This window comes from Rana temporaria, chromosome 2 (assembly GCF_905171775.1).
Source record: "Rana temporaria chromosome 2, aRanTem1.1, whole genome shotgun sequence".
Taxonomy (NCBI): Eukaryota; Metazoa; Chordata; class Amphibia; order Anura; family Ranidae; genus Rana; species Rana temporaria.
In genome coordinates this window covers 118,787,904-118,808,516 of record NC_053490.1, presented here as the reverse complement: position 1 = coordinate 118,808,516, position 20,613 = coordinate 118,787,904, and the positions used below count along the sequence as shown (strand labels likewise).

General features: G+C 47.7%; 1 protein-coding gene across 2 annotated transcripts in view; it reads right to left on the bottom strand.

Moving 5' to 3' along the window:
- The window catches only part of SLC11A2 (solute carrier family 11 member 2), a 140,980-nt gene extending 124,064 nt beyond the window's left edge, over nt 1-16,916 (bottom strand). The window contains exon 1 of one of the 2 annotated variants that reach the window (XM_040340851.1): nt 16,765-16,916. The gene's annotated coding sequence lies outside the window, so the exon portion shown is untranslated. The remainder of the gene's footprint in view (nt 1-16,764) is intronic. The other variant, XM_040340852.1, reaches the window with a different exon arrangement.
- Between the last annotated feature and the right edge of the window lie 3,697 nt (nt 16,917-20,613).

The window sequence follows — 20,613 nt, the reverse complement described above, 5'->3', positions numbered from 1 at the left end:
TGAATATCTATGCGGATCGGCGGCGGATTGTAAAATAGTAAGGGTACAGGATTTATATTATAAAAATGCAGGATGAAAGGACATACATTTAAAAAATGCTAATTGTGGTTGGAACTCCGCTTTAAACAAAAAAATATATAAATAAAAAAAAAAATGTAAATTTCTTTATAAAAAAAAAAAAAAAGGGGGTTGCCATCCGGGGGCCCTGGAGACCTCTGGGCCCTTTAATAATAATAATAAAAAAAAAAAAAACAAAAAAAAAAATTTATATATATATATATATATATATATATATATATATATATATATATATATATATATATATATATATATATATATATATATATATATATATATATATATATATATATATATATATATATATATATATATATATATATATATATATAAAAATATAAACATTTTTTTTAATAAAAATAAAATAAAAAAGGGGGGTTGCCGTCCGGGGCCCGGGGGGCCCCTGGGGACCTCCGGACCCCTAAAAAAAAAAAAAGGAAAAAGGGGCCCCCTATTGGATGGGGCCCATGGGCTTGAGCCCAGTCAAGCCCAATGGTAAGTCCGGCCCTGTAGACAGGGCTTGCGCGTCGCTAACCCTCCTAGCTGACGTAACCGCCACTAATAATGTTAACTTAAGCAACCACAATTTGCTTGTAGCCTCTTCCAGGGGTTCAAAAGGGTTTTTCCGTCAAACCCTGTAATACCACTGATAAATCCCATTTGGGGAAAAACTTAAAATGGTACTGGACTAGCTCTGGCCAATGCCTTAAAAAAAAAAAAAAAATAGTGATCAGCGGATCCCGAGATAAATGTCTCTCCAAAACAAATGATAAAGCGGCCACTTGGACCTTTAATATACTAGCTGCCAACCCCTTCTCCATTCCATCATGGAGGAATTCAAGAACAGAAATAACCTCCTGTGGCGAAAACACTTTAGTACACCAGAAGTTGCCCTGGCATTGTCGGATAACACTTGAATGTGGTGGCCCCTGACTCAATCCTCAAAAGCCCAAACTCTCAGGAGAATGGCCTTAAGTTCCCTCCAATTGGAGGATCTCTTGGCCTGTCCGTTTTGTCCAAACTCCTTGGGCCATCTGCCCTTCCAGGTGGATGCCCCAACCCCCAAGAGCTTGCGTCTGTTGTCAACCTCCTTGCTACTGGGAATGTCCAGAGCAGGCCTCTGTCGAAAATTTTGCCTGTCTCCTCCACCGCTATAACTTCTTCTGAACCTGAGAGGGAATCCTTAAAGAACTTCTCCAATGAACCCCAGTAGGACCATTTCCTCAGAATTGCTTGCTGGAGATCCCTTCAATGGACACGTGTCCATTGCCCTGCTGGGATTGATGTTGCGAGGAGGCCTAGTGCTGACATGGCTGCCCTAAACGAGTTTGGCAGATTTGTTTGGATCTTTTTTACCACGGCTCAAACTTTCTTTATCTTTTCCTCTGGGAGAAAGATTCTTTCCTGTAAAGAGTTGATAGTAGGGGGCGTGGCCAAGAGATGAGCTCTCCTGGAGTGTGATCCGTGCAATAGCTCTTTTCCACTGCCTGGGCCTGCTTGCGGGGCTCTGTGGTGCTCTTGATGCCGCCTAAAGCCTTTGGGAGTCAGAAGAAGCCCAAGAAGCTGAAGTTCCCGGCGTATATCCCGGAGGATACGACTTTTTGTACTGACGGCCTGCCGTCTCCTGCATGCATCTGCAATATGGCGTTGCAGACGGACCACAAGGTGGGCCTGGCTCTGCCCCCACCTGGCATCCCTGAAGTGATGCCGGCTATTACATCGTGTCAGGTGGTCCTGACTAACAAGATTGAGGAAGTCCAGCTGGATGTTAGCCTCATCAGACAGGACTTTGATAAGATCCGATCCCGGGTGTCGGAGGTGGAGCACCGGCTGAGCGAGACGAAGGACGCGGTGTCGGGTCACGATGCTTCTATCAGGGCCCTGCAATCTAAGGTCAAAGCCCTCGAGTATCGTGAGGAGGACGCCGAAAATAGAAGCCGCCGCAACAACCTAAGGATCGTGGGTCTGCCGGAGGAAGTGGAGGGTCGTGCCCCGGCTCAGTTCGCGGAGGAGCTCTTTCGCTCGTTGTTACCGGCGGCCCGACTGTCGCCGTACTTTGCGGTGGAGCGTGCTCACAGGGTCCCCCCTAGGCCTGGTCCCGAAGGGTCTCTCCCTCGCACGTTTATTCTCCGGCTGCTGAACTTTAGGGACCGGGATGAGCTGCTCAGAGCCTCCCGCGCTGCTGGGGAGCTGCCGTACCGGAATGTCAAGCTGATGCTTTTCCCGGACTACACAATGGAAACCCAGAGGCAACGCTGCACCTTTGATGCAGTCAAAGCGGCTCTCCGACGCAAGGGGGTCAAATATAGTGTGTTGTTCCCGGCGAAGCTGCGTGTGGTGGACGGCGAGACGGTGCGCTTCTTCACTTCTCCAAGGGATGCCTCTGCCTGGCTCGAGACCCTGAACTGAACCCCCCCCCCTTTGTGACTATTTACTTGGGATTGCGTGGCCCGGTCATCTACCCGTGAGTACTGTCTGAGACTGCCTGTGGATTCATGCTACTCATGTTTGCTGTTAGTGACACTTTGACATGTCAGTGTGGCTGTGGTGGGGTGTTTGTGCTGGATTTTCTGGCAGAGACCTATTGCCCCCTGTCTGTCACCCCCACCTGGCGTTGCTCTGACTGCCCTGTTCCACTCGGGTGGATGACCCTCTCCCGCCCGCCGTCGGGCGCCATGTTGGGCGCCGCTGGGGGTTGCTGACAGCCCCTGGATACTGCCCGCAATCCCTGTGTTCCCTGTTCCTGCAACATTCAGACTGTTCAAGTGTGTGCCCCTGCCCAGGCAGGTGAAACTTTCAAACTAGTCATTCGTCTTGCATCACTCCAGGGTTATTGGGGAGAGACTTGTGTTACCCCCTTTTCTTTTCCCTCCCGCTCTGTACAAGGGCGGTGCAATTTTGTCCAACTCTGGCTACACGTTCCCCAACTTTTTGTTTCCATTTATAGACTATGGGGTTGGTGGGGTTCAAGTGCTCCTTACTGTTCCGAGGTGCACGGGGTGGGGGGTGGGGGGGGGAGGGCTGTTTTCCCGCCATGGTTTGGCTGGATGGTTTACTGGGTTTTCACTAATTAAGGTTGGTTGGTCTATGCTCTTTATACTTGTTATTATGTATGTGTGCAGATACTGTCACGTTCCCGGTGGGTTGGCCAGATCTGGCGGACCGGGGCTGGGTGCACTTGCGTCCCCCTGGTGTGTCAGGCCCGGCTGGCGCGGTTGGGGGTGGACTTTGCAGCGTTCTCTGACATCCCATATGGCTAAGTGTAAGGTGATTTCATGGAATGTGCGGGGACTTAACTCGGCAGTGAAACGATCTCTGGTTATGAATTACCTAAGGAAGCTCCACCCTCAGGTGTGTATCCTACAGGAGACACATCTGATGGGCTCCCGTATCCTGAGTTTAAAGCGGGCATGGGTCGGAGCACACTACCATGCGACATACTCTAACTATGCCCGTGGTGTCAGTGTGCTGGTACACAGATCCCTCCCCTTTCAGCTCCTGGATGTTAAACTGGACCCGGGCGGGAGATATGTGCTGCTGCTGCATGCCTTGGTCTTGAGGATTCCTCTTGTGATGGTGGTCGTATATCTGCCCCCCCTGCGGACTTAGATGTCCTCCACTCTATTATGCAAATGGTTACTATGTTCAATGTTGATGATGTGCTAATTGTGGGAGACTTTAATCTGGTTATGTCCAGGGATCTGGACAGGTTACATGCCTCTGGCCCGCAACAGCATGGCCTCGCCAATTGGGCGGACGCATTCCATATGACGGATCTCTGGCGGCAGCTGCATCCCTCCACCAGGGCTTACACTTGTCTACCACTTACCGGACTATGTCCTGCATCGACTTGGCGTTTGCCTCCCCTAAGCTGCTGAGGAGGGTAGTTGATGTGGAGATCCTCTCTAGAGGTATCTCGGATCATGCTCCGGTATCTGTCACGATTCAGTTGTCTCGGGTGGAGGGTGTGCGCTTGTTGAGATTATCCAAGTATTGGATCATGGACCCTGGGATACAGGAGGAGATGCCGGAGGCCCTTTGTGCCTTCTGGCTGGAGAATGAGGGTTCTGTGGACCCCCTGGTGGAATGGGATGCTTTCAAGTCATGGCTGAGGGGGTGACTTTACGGCTCATGTGGCGGTGCGCAAGCGGGAGTCCGTGCAGTCTCTGAGGGATCATGAGGAGAGGGCAAGATTGAGGGAGGCGGAATATGTACGCTCGCCGGACTCAGGGCATCGCTCCAGGGCACGTAGTGCTCCAAGACACCTTTCCCTAGCCAGGGTGGACCTCACCAAGAAGTCCATGCTAGAGAGTGCCCAGCGGGTGTTTGAATATGGAAACAAGAATGGTCGACTGTTGGCCTGGCTTGCCAGGGGGCAGTGGCCTATGACTCATGTGGGGAGGCTGCGTGCCCGGGATGGGGGGTTGCTTACGTCCCCCGTGGATATAGGGGCTAGGTTCCTGGAGTTCTAACAGTCCTTGTAATCTACTAGGGTGACCTACACTACTGCAGAGCTGCTTTGGTATATGGATCGGATCTCCCTTCCCTCCTTGACTGAGGCGCAATACAACTTCCTGGATTCTGACATCTCCCTGGAAGAGGTACAGGTGGCCCTAAACTCTATGCAGTCCGGGAAGACCCCCAGCCCGGATGGTATTCCAATCGAGTTCTACTCAGTGCACCAGGAGCTTATTTCTCCTAGGCTCACCTCTCTACTGAAGCGGTCTTTCTCTTTAGGGTCTCTTCCTGATTCGATGTCTGACGCGATTGTGGTGTTGGTGCCCAAACCTGGTAAGGATACTGAAGAGTGTGCCTCATATAGGCCTCTCGCTTATTAATGCGGACGCCAAACTCCTTGCTAAGCTTTTGGCTATTAGGCTGGCCACTGTGATAGAAGATTTGATACATGTGGATCAGACCGGGTTCATGCCCGGGAAGGGCACCGACTAGGGTTGTCCCGATACCACTTTTTTTAGGACCGAGTACAAGTACCGATACTTTTTTTCAAGTAGTCGCCGATACCGAATACCGATACTTTTTTTAAATGTGTCCCCAAATGCAGCCATGTCCCCCCCCATATGCAGCCATGTCCCCCACATATGCAGCCATGTCCCTCTAGCCATGTCCCTCACATATGCAGCCATGTCCCTCTAGCCATGTCCCTCACATATGCAGCAATGTCCCTCTAGCCATGTCCCTCACATATGCAGCCATGTCCCTCACATATGCAGCAATGTCCCTCTAGCCGTGTCCCTCACATATGCAGCCATGTCCCTCACATATGCAGCAATGTCCCTCACATATGCAGCAATGTCCCTCTAGCCATGTCCCTCACATATGCAGCAATGTCCCTCTAGCCATGTCCCTCGATGCGGCGGCACGATGCGGCAGGAGCTGCGGGGGGGGGGGGGGGGGGAAGGGGGGGGGGAAGTATTCTATTTAGGTATCGGGGGTATTCGCGCGAGTACGAGTACTGCCGCAAATACTCGGTATCGGTATCTGGACAACCCTAGCACCGACATCAACATTCGTCGCCTGTTCTTGAATCTGGATGCTCAGCATGATAATGGGGGAACCCGAGTCGTGGCCTCTCTCGACGCTGAGAAGGCCTTCGACTCTGTGAAGTGGGACTATCAGTGGGAGGGGAGGTACTGCGTAGATTTGGTTTCGGTCCTAAGTTTCTTCAATGGCTCCAGATGCTTTATAGGTCCCCCCGGGCTAGGATTCGTGTAAATGACTATCTGTCTGATTATTTCCCCCTCCAGAGGGGAACCCGGCAGGGATGCCCCTTGTCACCTAGCCTGTTCGCCCTGGCTCTCGAGCCGCTGGCAGTTATGGTCAGGGACTCTGACCGTGTACTTGGCCTCCGGGTTGGCCCTCTGGAGGAGAAAATATCCTTATATGCGGATGACACTCTCCTGTATCTTCATGATCCAGTTGACTCCCTGTCCTCGGCGCTGGAGATATTTGATGAATTTGGTAAGTACTCTGGGGTACGTATTAATTGGACTAAGTCTGTGCTCTTCCCGCTAGATGTGAGGGCTAAAGAGGTGTCTTCGCAGTCACAGCTACAATGGGTCGAAGAGTTTGTGTACTCGGGGGTGAGGGTTTCCCGAGATCTTCAGTCCTACTACCGACGCAATTTGAGGCCGGTGGTTGATAGACTTAAGGAACACTGCTCGCGCTGGAGTAATTTACCATTGAACCTCCTTGGTCGCATAAATGTTCTGAAGATGATTTTTTTGCCCAAATTTAACAATTTTTTCAGGAATTGCCCTGTGTGGTTGGCTCACTCTTTTTTTCGGGACTTGGATAGCTGTATTGGCTGTTTTCTGTGGCGGGGCTCGTCCCCTCGGTTGGCCAGGTCCACCCTTCAGCTACCTGTTGGTTTCGGGGGGTTGGCGCTGCCCAACCTTCTAGTGTACTACTGGGCTGCTGTACTGGTCACGGTGCGGTGGTGGTTTGAGCAGTCCAGGGCCAATGCAGCGGTCTGTTTGGAGGCGGCTATCGTGGGGTCCCTTACCGAACTTGGTAACCTGGTTTACCGGGGTCCGTCTGGATACCCCCTGTTGCCGAGCCCGTCTAGGACTACGTTGAGGGTGTGGGGGGCGGCTAGGCGTCGCTTTCAGTCCCCCGGCAGGTGGACCATTGTGGGGGAACCCTAACCTCAGGCACTTTCGTACCATACCGGACCCGCAGATGTGGGCGCGCTTGGGTATTAAACTCCTGAGGGATATTGTTGGTAGTGGGTCCCTGCTTCCCTTCTCGACCCTGTCCAGTCGTTTTGGTCTGGCGCCCTGGATGTTGTTCCACTACCACCAGTTGCGGCATGCTTTCAGGGCCCAGTTCCCTGTCCTTCAGGCTGACCTGGTTAAGGACTTACTGGCCCAGAGTACCTTAAAAAAGACACTGTCCACTCTGTACCTGACGATTCTCAGTAAAGATTCCCCTAAGATAGATGCCCTGTGGAGCAAGTGGGAGGTGGATGTCCTGTCCCTGGACAGAGAGACATGGGAGGAGTGCTTTGAAGATGGGTATAAGCTGGTGATCTCCTCTAGGGATAAATTGATACAGGCTAAGTTCCTGCACAGGGTGTATTTCACCCCTCAGAGACTGCATGGGATATATCCGCACTACAAGGGTGGTGGATTCACTTTCAACACTTGGGTGTGGTGGAAGAATAATAGAAGATTTGTTTTGTGATATGATCACGCACTAATCACAGTTTCATTCGGATTCTTCATATTCAGTTCAGTGCAGTTCAGTGCAGTTCTATGATCGTTTTTGCACTGTTATATATATATTTTTTCACATATAAGGTGGTAATCACTTCATCTGTTTATTCAGTTAAATTGTTTATGTGATTAATTATTTATCTGTTTACATGCGCTGCTTTATTTACACATATTGACACATTATACACTGGGGTGTCATTATAGGTATTGTTTGTCACAGATATATCCGCACCGTTCTCCCAACTGTCCAAGATGCTGCACCTCAGAGGGTACATATATGCACATGTTCTGGACCTGTTCTAAGCTGCTGGACTTCTGGTCCGCTGTTTTTGAGATTGTTAATGTTCGTCTCCACCTGAATCTTCCGGTCTCCCCGGAGCTGGCGCTCCTGGGGGTACAGGACGATGAGCAGAGACCTCGGTATATCAAGCTGTTGATGTCTTTATTATTTTTCTATGCAAAGAAGGCGATTCTATTGAAGTGGACCTCTAGGGCCCCTCCTACGGCGGGTGCGTGGATGGATACAGTCAATGCTGTTCTCCCCCTGTATAAAATGACTTACATGAACAGGGGCTGCCCATGGAAGTTTGAGCGGGTATGAGGGCCATGGATAAATCCTCTTTGACCTTGCCTGGATGGTGTCCCGCTGCCCTTGCTGGTTCTTTCCCCCCCTCCCCTCCCCCGGGCCACGTACTTGATATTTTTTACGATTGCTATGCTTAACTGTACTGTGTTCGAAGTTCTGACCTACCAAGTGTTCTTCTATGTGCTGTGATTCCTGTGTTTCATGTCTGCTTATGATACTGATATGTGTTTTATTTCTTGTACCCTGTGTTGTACCACTTATGCCTTAATAAAGACCAACCTTGTTGTAAAAAAAAGTCGATAGTATACCCGAGGACCTTTTTTTGTGCGAGGTGGAATCACGCTTAATTTTTCTCTGTTTATTATCCAACCGAGACTCTCCAAGTCCCTCACTGTCTCCTTCAAGGCTTTCCCCAAAAGATCCCCTGACTTGGCAAATACCAGGAGGTCATCCAGGTATGGGACAATCGATATTCCCCTCAATCTGAGGGGTGCCAAAGCTTCTGCCATAAGAGACTACCCCATCCATCTTGAACGCTAACCGCAGATATTTTTGCGATTCTGGTGTTAATGGGAACATGAAGATAAGCATCCCTGAGGTCTATGGATGCTAGGTAGCAGCCTGGCGCTAGAAGACTCTTCACTGAGAAAATTGTTTCCATTCGGAACCTCTTGTACCGAATGGATCTGTTTAATATCTTCAGGTTCAGAATTAACCAAAATTTTCAAGATGGCTTCTTCACTAGGAACACGTGTGAATAGCACCGTAGTCCTTCCTCTTCCTGGGGAACTGGGATGGTCACTTTCTGCTGAACGTGTTCTTGCAGGAGAGATGACATTGCTAGGGACTTTTCCTGATCTCGGGGAGCCGGAGTTATGTAAAAACAACTTGTTGGTGACTGTGAGAATTCCAGGCTGTAGCCCTCCGATATTGTCTTGAGGACAAATTGGCTGGTTGTAGCGGTCTTCCACTGTGATAAAAAGAACTCCAGCCTTCCTCCCACAGTCGGAGGACTGTCACTGATTTTTAGTGATCTGGTTAGGAGGTCAGAATAGCACCCCAGACTTGCCTCAACCTCTCTGGGACCTCCAGGGTCTCTTTTATCCCATCTCCTTCGTATCCTGGGTTTGGTGAAAAGGATGAAAAAATGTCTTACCCCGAGGAGTTACCTTCTTTTTTACTGGAGGCCTTGTTGTCTGCTGTCCTGTCCAACACAGCTTCAAGATTCAAGATCCAGGCCAAACACTAGATCCCCCGCAAACGGAAGGTCACATAGCTTTGCCTTTGAGGCAGTATCTCCTGACCATGTCTTAACCCATAGGGACTCAAAAATATTCCAATTGCACACCTTCCAGGAAAATGGCCAATAAGTAAAAAGGGTGCTGAAGCGATTACCAGCTGGGAACCGGAAAGAAAATCATGTAGACATATTCGCCAGCACACCACGGATCATTTAAAAAAACGTCCAAAATTTTTTATTGCATAATATCGATCCAAACAGCAACGTTTCGAGGTCGCACAGGACCTCTTCGTCAGGCAAATAGGGAATCTGCCCTTTTACCCATGGCATCCTTTAGGATGCCCATATCCTCAAATGCCAGGTCCGTATTCCGTGACATCTGCAAAAAAGCTGCATCAAGTTTAGGTTTTTTGTTCCATAATTGAGCGCCATCCTCTTCGAAAGGAAATCTCCACTTCAGTGATCTGGAGAAGAAAGGTGCCCCTTAGGGATCTTTCCACTCCCTTATCACAGTTTCCAACAGGAACTTACATACTGGAAACACACAATGTACTGTACTGGAAACACACAATGTTTAACTTCCCCACAAGCCCTAAAGATAATTGGGCTTTGTTCTCTTTAATAGATCATCCACCTCTTCTAGAGACAGCCTGTAGTGTGAAGAAAAAGCAATTTTCTTCCTCATCCGCATCCGCATCTTCCCCTGAACCTCGGGAAACACTTCCCCCTTCGTCCTCCAAATCACTGACCTCTTTGGGTGTGGCAGTCAATGGCAGGGGACGGGATGGTGAACTGCCCATGCTACTAGGCTGTGCAACCGCATGTTTGTCCAGATAAGAACAGAACATTTGAATAACGTCCGATATTTCTTTCCGGAAAGAGCTGATCAGTGGTTATTGCTGGGGATGCAGGGTTGGATTCCCGACAAGGTCACTGAGTCCAGGCCTCGGGCGGCAGTGGGTGCAGGGGTGGCGCCAGTTGTAACACACGGCGGGAGACTGCTGTGACACGGAGCTCACTGTGAAAAGTTTGAGCGTGCTGTGATAAAAGTCCCGCCCTCCTCCTAGACCAGCTTGTGTGATAGAGGCAGTGTTCTGTCTATCACACGAGCTGGTCTGAAAGCAGGGCGGGACTTTTATCACAGCGCACCCAAACTTTTCACAGTGAGCTCCATAACACAGCAGGAACAGGAGATTTCGATGTGCGTAATACACACACTGACTGGTGAGGCTACATTGTTTGGCACAGTAAGGCTGCAATGATGGTGAGGCAGCAATGATGGGCACGGGTTGGGGGACTTTCAGGTTTTTTTTTGGCGGGGGGCGGCATTGAAGGACCTGGCCTTGGGGCGGCAAAGGGAGTTAATGCGGGCCTGTTGGGGATGTCTCCTCTTTGACCAACTCCGCTATACAGGTCCTACATAACACCTTGGTTCAAGACTCTCCAAGTGTATTTTTACATGACAGGCATTTTCTTTAAGGGGGAGGGAAGCAATACTTTGTCTACTCCTTGACCTTTGTCTGAAAATACACCAAAAACCATGCAACCAAATTATAAAAGAAACATTACATAATGTACCAATAAAAACAACTTGTTATTGGGATGCAGCCTACGCCCCCCGAGCTGTTAGGCCATCATTCTAATCCTTTCGTCACCGCTGCCATCCACCGGTCCAGTACACACCACATAGTGACCACAACACAAACCCCACAGAGTTGCTATGCCTAAAAAAATACACTTTTCCTAGCACTGTAAGTTAAAGTGGAAGTAAACACTACTATTGTTTTTAGCCAAGGAAGCTGCCATCTTGGCCTCTGTTTAATCTGCAACTGCCAGATAGGCCAGCGTGACTTTAAAATAGCAGCATATGCGGATGATCTTTTATTTTTTTTGACACGGCCTCACGACTCCATCCCGAATCTTTCTAAAGCTTTTAACATTTTCAGTTATATCTCCAATATGAAAATTAATGATTCTAAATCGGAAGCCCTTAATCTCACACTGTCATCTGATTCCTTAGCGAGGGCACGCTCTTCCTGCTCGTTTAAGTGGGTAACCTCATCCATAACCTATCTAGGAATCAAATTGGCGGCTAACTTTGGGGATATCTATAACATCAATTTTCTATCCTTGCTAAAAAAAATCCAAGTAGATCTTAAAAGTTGGACCTCTAGACCCTTTTCTTGGTTTGGAAGAGCTGCCATACTGAAGATGGTAATTCTACCTAGAATTTTGTACCATTTCCATACTTTACCTATTCCACTCCCAGGTTCTTTTTTTAAACGACTTCAGGCTATTGTACGCACCTTTATTTGGAAGGGGCTAAAACCTCGGATAAAGTTGGAAACGCTTTCAAAATTTAAGGAAGAAGGGGGTATAGGCCTGCCTGATTTTAAACTATATCATTCTGGGATACATTTAGCTAGAATCTTGGACTGGAACTGTCATAGGGGACAGAAGCATTGGGTTACATTGGAGGAAGCATCATCTACATTGCATCTTAGATTCCTACCTTGGACTCCTTGGGGGAAACTCCCGCAGAGCTTGCGGCAGCATCCCTTGGTGGGGTCCACGCTCAGAGCGTTTCACATGATGATGAAACATCATAAATTGTCCTCATGTCCCGGTCCGCTCACCCCTATTACTCGCAATCCGGATTTCCTGCCTGGGATGGACCTGCACTTTTCTGCACCCACGGACCAAACAATGCCCCTCTTAATGATACATTGTGTTGAGGCTAATACCTTAAAATCCTTTGACTCCCTAAAAAGAGATGTAAATCCCCAGAGCACTCTTTCATTTTGGACTTACCGTCAGCTGCATAACTATATACAGGTTTCCCAGTTTAAAAAACAATTCTTTAGATCAATAACTCCGCTTGAACAAACTTGCCTGACTGGAGCTCCGGTTCCGAGATCTACTTCTCTCACATACTCATGGCTCCAATTAGACAGGGGGGGGATAGCGTCGGGATTACAAGTACAATGGGAAAAGGCGCTCAAAATAAGTTTTACAGATAAGCAATGGAAACGTGCCTGCATTTTTGCCCATAAGTGTGCGATTGGCACGAGAATGCAGGAAATGTCGTATAAGCTTTTAACACAATGGTATACCACTCCGGATAAAATAAAAAAATGGTACCCGTTGACATCGGATTCTTGCTGGAGATGCGAGCAAGACTCGGGCACCATTGTTCATATTTGGTGGGAGTGTCCGTGTCTGAGACCCTTCTGGGACAAGGTGTGCGAACTGATCAAAGCCATTACAGATACCACAATCTCTCTTACACCTGCTTGTTGCTTACTCCACATTGCGGACTGCTCCATGCAACATTATAAAAAATCATTGACTAGACATCTGCTGAATGCAGCGAAAGTTTTGATTCCCAGGCACTGGAAATCGAAGGATATTCCTTCCATTCCGGAATGGTTTAGCTCCATAGAGAATATCCACCAATTGGAGGAAACGGTAGCAATTGCCAGGGAATCGTCGGAAAAATTCAATCAGACGTGGTCACCTTGGGTGGCGTTCAGGTATTCTGATCAATACTTACAACTCGATATGGGATGAGACTGCTGTTTTGGCTTTGACCATTTCCTGCTCACTCCTTTTGGTACGTAGAGACTTTAGAAGATCCGTTCATTACGGTGTCTTCAGCCCCCCTTATTTATTTATTTTTTTTCTTTCTCCTTTTTGTCTTTAGTATTAGCTAGTAGCGGGTAAATCATAGATAGTGATGTTTTTCTCTGCTTTTTTTTGATATAGGATATAAAAATTGCCTATATTCAGAGTATGTATTGACATTTTATGATTATGTGCTACTGTGCGGTACTTAGGTACCTTGGCTGTATTTGGTACTCTGATTTTTCCTTTCTCTAATAAAATTATTAGATAATCTGCAACTGCCATAATGCTGCACATCTGATCCATTATGACACCGGTCATTGGATGGTTTGACAGTTTGGTTGAGAGCACAACCAATGTAACAGCTAGCATTTCCGGCATGCCGGGAATGTTAACTGTTTTTTGAAACTATAAAATAGAAGGGTTTACTTCCACTTTAAGGAGAGTGATGCAGGCTCCCTCCCAGGGGAGTTAGCGAGGGATATATACATACGACCCATAGTGATAAGGACAGGGACTTCTGCCCCTGCTTACCTGGGCCTGGCTGATGTTTGTGGCTCCTGCTCCTGCCACTGCCACCTGCTCCTCTGGATCCATCCCTGCGAGGCACCAGCAGACCTCCAGCTGCTTTATATTTGTATTTTCCCATTCCTTTCACCACCGTGAGGACCAGAAATTACATCAGCTGAAGGCCACCTCCTCCCCCTGCGTTCCAGCGGCCAGAACCGGAAGCTGCCACCAACAACCTTGCCCTCATCAACATGGGGACAAGGTGCTTTGGGGTAGGGGGTGCATGAACCCGCACAAATGTCTGTCAAATTGCCCCTGAATTGAATCAGTGTTTCGTCTATCACAATCTAGGAGGTGGGGCTTTGTTTCAGTAAGTGGACAGCTGCTGAACTGCTCAGAGTTCAGACCCCAGCTGAGTGACACAGTGGGAGATGCATACCGCTGTGTGTAATGAAGGCACTGGTGAGGCTGCATTGATGGCACAGTGAGGCTGCAAATGGGCACGGTGAGACCTCACAGATGGGCACAGTGAGGCTGCATTGATGGGCACAGTGAGGCTGCATTGATGGGCACAGTGAGGATGCATTGATGGGCACTGGTGAGGATGCATTGATGAGCACTGGTGAGGATGCATTGATGGGCACTGGTGAGGCTGCATTTGATCTCCTGTATTGTGTCCGCAGTCTCTGCCCATCTCCACAGTCTTTGAGCGAGTCTGGAGAGGAGTCAACAGTGGGAGTGCCGCCAGAATGGGGGTCATGGGAGAAGTCAGATGACTGTGGAGAGGCGACAATAGGAAAACCAGAGTCGCCAACCTGGAGCCATCTGACTGATCCCTGCACGGTGCACCTGAGAGGAGGTCACTGACTGCGCCACAAGGCCAGTCTAAGGGGGGTCACTGATGTAAGGGGGGGGGGGTGAATACATAATGTAAGTGGGCACTGATATAAAAGTTTCCCCCTTATATCAGTAACCCCACCCCCCCCTTACCGTAGTGTTTTCTTTCTGCGGAAGGTGGTCTCTGTGCTTTAAAATGTATTGTTTTCCCTTTTATTTACAAGAAAACAATGACGTTTGCTGTTGGGCTGTTATAATAATGCTATGGGGCTGGTGTGAATTTTTTTCCAGGGCTGGATTTTATTTCCAGTCCGGCCCTGGACACGTACATTTACATGAGTAAATGTAATTTTTAGACCTCATGCACACTAAGCTCTGAACGCCTTTTCTACTGTCAGGAGTAAGGCTGCTTAATATATGTAGTTAAAAGCCACGTATTGCACATGTATTTATGTGCATTTGAGCACGTTTATGTAGGTTAATTCATTCTATTGGCCAGAATATAAATGTATTCTGACCATTAAAATGCATTAATGTTTCATACGCACCTAGTGTTTATGCGCATTCTGTGTTTTCTGCCCGAAAGCTCTTCTCCCGCATGTGCTGGTGATGGTGAAGCGATATTCTGCATCTGGTGGCAGGCAACAGTGGCAAGAGACACACTCAGGGCTCCCACTGATTCTGCGTTATGGTGAGTTGAACTATTTAATTTTTTATTAAAATGTAAAAATAGAAATAATGCACTTTAATCATCCTAACACCATATCAACCATGATGATTGAAGCGCTAACACCAGCCATTGCCCGCAAAAATATAAATAAATATCACATGCCCCCCACGAGCCTTGGAAACATTTTCTTTCACGCAGCCGGTCCCCAGTGCCAGAAAGGTTGGGAACTGCTGCTTTAACCACGTGCCGCCCGCCAATGACATATTGACGTTGGCAAAGTGGTTGTAGAATCCTGACTGGACGTCATATGACGTCCTCAGGATTCTGAGCCACTGCGCGCCCCCGGGGGCGCGCATCGCGGCGATCGTTGTTGCAGGGTGTCAGTCTGACACCCCGCAACACCGATCTCGGTAAAGAGTCTCTCACGGAGGCTCTTTACCACGTGATCAGCCGTGTCCAACCACGGCTGATCACGATGTAAACAGAAGAGCCGTTGATGGCTCTTCCTCACTCGCGTCTGACAGACGCGAATAGAGGAGAGCCGATCGGCGGCTCTCCTGACAGGGGGGGTTCGCGCTGATTGTTTATCAGCGCAGCCCTCCCTCGGATCGCCACATGGACCGCCAGGGAAGCCCACCCTGGACCACCAGGGAAGGGCAAAAAAAAATAAAAATAAAGTCTGGAAAAAAAAAAGTCTGGAAAAAAAAAAAGATGCCAATCAGTGCCCACAAATGGGCACTGACTGGCAACACGGGGAAATCAGTGCCACCCCACAGTGTCCATCAGTGCCACCCCACAGTGTCCATCAGTGCCACCCCACAGTGTCCATCAGTGCCACCCCACAGTGTCCATCAGTGCCACCCCACAGTGCCCATCCATGCCCAGTGCCCATCTGTGCCACCCATAAGTATCCATCAGTGCCACCCATAAGTGCCGCCCATAAGTGCCCATCTGTGCCGCCTATGAGTGCCCAGTGCCGCCCATGAGTGCCCATCTGTGCCGCCTATGTGTGCCCATCAGTGCCGCATACCAGCGCCGCCAATCAGTGCCACCTCATCTGTGCCCATCAGTACTACCTCATCGATGTCCATCAGTGCCATCTCATCAGTGCCCGTAATTGAAAGAGAAAACTTACTTATTTACAAAAAAATTAACAGAAAAAAAAAAAAACGCAATTTTTTTTCAAAATTTTCAGTCTTTTTTTAGTTGTTGCGCAAAAAAATAATAAAAAAAAAAAAAAAAAAAAAAAAAAAAAATCGCAGAGGTGATCAAATACCACCAAAAGAAAGCTCTATTTGTGGGGAAAAAAGGACGCCAATTTTGTTTGGGTACAGTGTAGCATGACCGCGCAATTGCCATTCAAAGTGCGACAACGCTGAAAGCTGAAAATTGGCTTGGGCGGGAAGGTGCGTAAGTGCCCTGTATGGAAGTGGTTAAACGATCAGGATATTTTTTTTTTTTTTTTTTTTAGGGTTGCAACTACTTAAAGTTATTTGGGATTTTTTTATACTTTGTTTCTTTTTCATGTTCTGTAGTCTTTTGTATTTATTTTTTTCCCTTGTCCATTTTGGCCTTTTGCACACTGCTGCTTAAAAAAAAAAAAAAAAAACTCAGTTTTCAGAAATACAGTTTTTTTTTCTTTACTGATCTAAAATGCAGCCCATTGTTTTCATTGTGCCTGTGCACACAGGCACATAAACAAGTGCTGTGTATTGATAAAAAAAAAAAAAAAACACACACACCATGAAAAAAACATTGCCAGTCAGTAAATACGTGCAAATATGCCCAACATATATGGCTGATAAGCTATGAAAATTGTGCAAATGCGCCTGTTGACCTACCGTAATTATTTTGCAAGTGCAAAACCAATTGTAGTAATGCTCTCAAATCCAAGATGATAAAATACTGGTCTGTGATAAAAAGTGGTATTCGCCGACAACGTGGCCTAAAGTGAGCCACAGAAAACCCTTAGTAAATAACGTACCTGAATAGATTATTTTTCATTGTTCACTGCATATAATGAGAGCTAGTAATTCAATCCAATTTCCAGGACTGTTCTCTCATTGTTTGGGTGCAGCATGATCTGGTATTGGTGTAAATGTGTCACATGACTTGAGGATCACATGACTGCACTTGATGCTCATGGAATTGGTCTTTTGAGTAATTAGCAAATCTCACTCTGGTGTGTCCTGTATTTTACTTAGCTGCTTTTTGACCCAAATACAAAATTAACCCTATTGTCATTTATCAGCAGAATTCGTTTTTGCCCCAACTTTATTTTCCTTTTCTGTTCCAGCACATGCATTTTATTGCTTCTCCTAAGCATGTCATTTAAAGTGGTTGTAAACTCTCTCTCAAAAAACAACAAGACAAAGGCATAATGAGCTAGTATGGATCGCATACTAGCTCATTATGAAATACTAACCATAGATCAGGGGTGTCAAACTGGCGGCCCTCCAGCTGTTGCAAAACTACAAGTCCCATGAGGCATTGCAAGGCTAACAGTTACAAGCATGACTCCCACAGGCAGAGGCATGATGGGACTTGTAGTTTCGGAACAGCTGGAGGGCAGTGGCGTCTCCAGCTTTCATATTTAGGGGGGGCACATGGGGGGACAGGGACAAAAGTAGGGGGGCCAACTATAAAATGCAATTTTATATATATATATATCCTGGGGCCCTTTACTATGATCCCACTATGGGCCATTTCACATTTTCTGCAGTGAGCTCCCTTCCTACTATACTGGGGCCCCCCAGGGTGGCAGAAAACAAGAGATATATGTCACCAGCACACCAAGAAAATATAAGGGTCCAAAGCAGTGGGAGAGCTATCAGGGTTGCAAAGGTTGTCTTGCCACCGGGCCCTGGTGTTCTGCCACAGTGGGGATCCCCAGTTGTCCTGTCCCTGCTATTTACAGCGCTGGTCTGGCATCTGTCTCCTTGGCAGTGGCGGCAGTCTATTAGGACCTAGTGCTGGTGACATTATGGGTGCATGCAGGGGAAGGTTGGCACTATTGGTTATAGAGAGCTGAGCCCCCAGCTGGTCACCTAGCAGCAGTAATGCTGTATAACCTTCTCTGTTGACATGCTGATCGGCATGTGATCCAGGTGATGCTCCCAGTCAGATCTAATAAACACAGTATTTATTAGCATCAAGAGTACAACCACATGAATATAATCAACCGTATGATCAGCAGCCATGTGGGCTCTATGCCTGTAAAGTGTGGGCTTTGATCAATAAAATCACTGATATTTATGACTAGGATTTGACTAAGAGCATCACCTGGATTGCATCCCGATCAGCATGTCAGAGAAGGGTCCACTGCTGCTAAGCAACCTGCAGGGAGCTCAACTGTCTACAACCAATAGAGATGGGCTCGGGTGTTTTTGAAATCCCACATGCCCAATCCCGCCAGGAAGCCGACACTCCACAGTGCTAATCAATGTATGGGCTGCCTAAGAGCTAAGACCAGCCATAGACAGTTTAAATCTCAGCTGGTTCAGCAGAAACTGGCTGAGATTTGAACCATTAATGAGCAGATTCTCTTATGATTATCACTAGTGGTTGCTGTATAGTCACTAGTGATAATCACTGTTTGTCGGGAGAATATAATTGCTGGGCAGGAGGGATATTCCCCTGTCAGCACTGTCTGTTGATGGGGGAATCATGCAAGTTTCTTTCCTGCAATCTGTGGATGCAGGAAATAAATTTGCACCGTATATTATCTGCCTAACTGAAAGTGAAAGTAAATTGTGAATGTTTTGAAAGAACAGGAGAGGGGGAGGGAGACAGATGGGGGGGGAGAGAAGGGATGGAGATAATGTAGTTCAGTGATTACAGTGTACTGCAATCTGCAGTGCACACACTTAAACACGGTCCAGGCTAGAATATCTGGTTGTGTGAGCGCTCGCATTATGCAGTGTCGGCGAGCACAGGGAGGGGGAGGAATCCCCCGCAGAGCTGACTGGGGACGCTCTCCCTCTCGGGGGAGCAAAATACAAAAATTTTTTTGGGGGGGCACAGCATGATGTTGGGGGGGGTCAGGGCCCCCTCTGGCCCCCCCCTAGGGACGCCTCTGCTGGAGGGCCACCAGTTTGACACCCCTGCCATAGATCGAAGCTGTTGCAGCAGTCTCCGTACATCGCTGTGACCGGCGACATGTCTCCCGGAGATATTTCCGGGTTAGCGGGCGTGCAGGAGCCACCTGTCACAGCACAGCCACTGAAAAAACGGCTTGAGAGAGCCGTTTCTTCAGTGCGCATGTACCGATGACGTCGGCACATGCGGATACAGTGAATATCTGATAAACGGTGCAAGAGATCTTCACAGTAGTACAGGGTTTACAATCACTTTAAATGGTTAGTTTTATTTCATTGGTGAACCTGCAACTTGCATGAAAATATGCTCTCAATGCGCTATTCCATAATATGATTGTGCAATTTTCTCGCTATCCACAAATAACTACAGTCTCAAGAGATTGGATGATCAAATTGGATTGTTTATGGCCAGCGTTAGTTGTGCATAGTTTTTCTTACTCAACCCACATTATCCAATACATTAAAATGGCTAGGGAACATGATAATGCATACAAATACCACTATAAACGAAACACTAAAAATAGCATGAGCACAATATTTTAGGTTTTTGCCCTTTTTTGAAGACCACAAAAGAATTTAACACGCAAATCGCTCCTCCTTGCAAGCACATTGGCACCCACACATTTGGAAACCATGGAGAACTCCAATATTTGACGCAGACTCTGGTCGAAAAGAGAAATAATTATGCACCGCCAACATAGAGGACAGGGATAGTGAGTAATCCTTTAAAACCACCTCTGGCACGCCAGGGTGTTTATGCAAGTCTTTCATGCTATTTCTTGCCTTGCCTTGTGCATCTGGATCCCGAGGGTAAATATGTGGTGTTACATGCTGTTGTTCATAGCCTGCCCATGGTGTTAGTGGACCAAGGTGGCACAGCTGGTGGCTGCCTACCCGGTTGCTGCAGTTATTTTGGCTGGGGATTTCAGCATGGTTCCTTGGCCCAATATGGATAAACTAACTCCTGATATGGCCACAGATTCTCCACTTTCCCATTGGGCTTCTACATTTGGTCTTATGGATGTTTGGAGGTGCAAACACCCCCGGACCCGAGGGTACACTTGTTATTCCGCCACATATGCAGCTATGTCACACATTGATCTCATCTATGACATCAACCCCGTCTTGGCTCTGCCCTTCCTGGAGATATCTTGGACCATGCCCATGTCCTCTTGTGGCTACAAATCAATGTGACCCCAAATAACTGTATATGGCGACTCTTGAGGTTCTGGGTCTCAAACAAACAGTTGGAGCCAATTGTAGAATCGGCCATTTTGTCGCACTGCTTCTCTGATCCCCCTCCAGAGACATCGCCCATTCGCTGGGAAAGATTCAAAACTCATTATCGGGGACAGTACCAGCCCGCTATTGGCTCGGCTCGCCATTCTTCCCAAGCCTCACTTGCAGAGGTGGTGGCTTCTCTGGATGCCAAAAAGGCATTTGACTCGGTGGAGTGGGACTATTTGTGGACGGTAATGCATAAATTCGGGTTTGGACCAGTCTTCATATCATGGCTGCAACTGTTATACTCGACCCGACGGCTAGGGTCTGCACGAATAGTATCCTTTCTGCCTCTTCCCGCTCCACTGAGGTACTAGACAGGGCTCTCCCCCGCACCGATTTGCTCTCGCCATTGAACCACTGACAATATTGCTCCGGTCGCTGGTATATCGTGCCCCCCATTGTAGAAAAGGTATCAATGTATGCGGACAATTCCTTCTTATATCTTAACGATC